The sequence below is a fragment of the Hyperoodon ampullatus genome (assembly GCF_949752795.1).
Source record: "Hyperoodon ampullatus genome assembly, chromosome: 7".
In the NCBI taxonomy this organism is placed as follows: domain Eukaryota; kingdom Metazoa; phylum Chordata; class Mammalia; order Artiodactyla; family Ziphiidae; genus Hyperoodon; species Hyperoodon ampullatus.
Genome location: NC_136920.1, coordinates 71,754,867 through 71,755,667, shown reverse-complemented (window position 1 = coordinate 71,755,667; position 801 = coordinate 71,754,867).

Genomic DNA, 801 nt, shown 5'->3' with positions numbered 1-801 from the left:
AGTCTGCCACCAGCACAAGCAGCGCCACTCCACAACGCAGAGCCTCTCCGGGTCTTCTCCGCCACTGTCGTCACCGCCGCGTGCGCTCTCCACCCCGGAGCGCTCTGGGAGTTGTAGTTTTCTGGTTCACCACATACCGCCTGAACAAAGGAGACGGAGGGTTGACTAAAACTACAAATCCCGGGAAGCCCAGCGGCGCAGCTCGCGCTGTGTGGCGGGAGTGCCCGCCGAAGCTGCGTCTTCCTCGGCTGGTGGAGGGAGCTTTTCCGCGGGTGGATATGGCGGTGAGCCTGGGGCTCAAGCTTCGTCGCTACAGAAAGAGGCTTAGGCTGGGTTTTCGCATTTCCCTGTGAGACGCTGCCCCACTGACAAATGCATTCGTTATAGTTAAGCACCTAGGTTTAAAGGTAATGTTTGATGCTTATTGAATCCTCACGAGTACAGTCACCGCAAGACAAAAACCTTTCAGAAAAAAATATGGCTCCTACCGTTTCCACCGTGGTGTTCTCTATTGCTCGTAGGTGATTTCTAAATCGGTGGGGCAGCTTTTAAAACACTCCCGACAAACGTTTTCCCGCTTTCTCATTTTCACTTAAATGAGTTCATATTGGTGTTAAATGCCAGTTAATTGGCCATTATTGTAACTAGGGTTCATACGAGGGAATCCTGTAAGCTTTCCACGCGGCTTTATGTGAAGTGGGAGTGACCCTCTTCAACCTCGCTGCTGGTATGTAGGCTTTGTAATTTGGGGGCCTTAGCAAAGTGAAGTCCATCTCTGCGAACAAGCCCTGTATCTTTTTC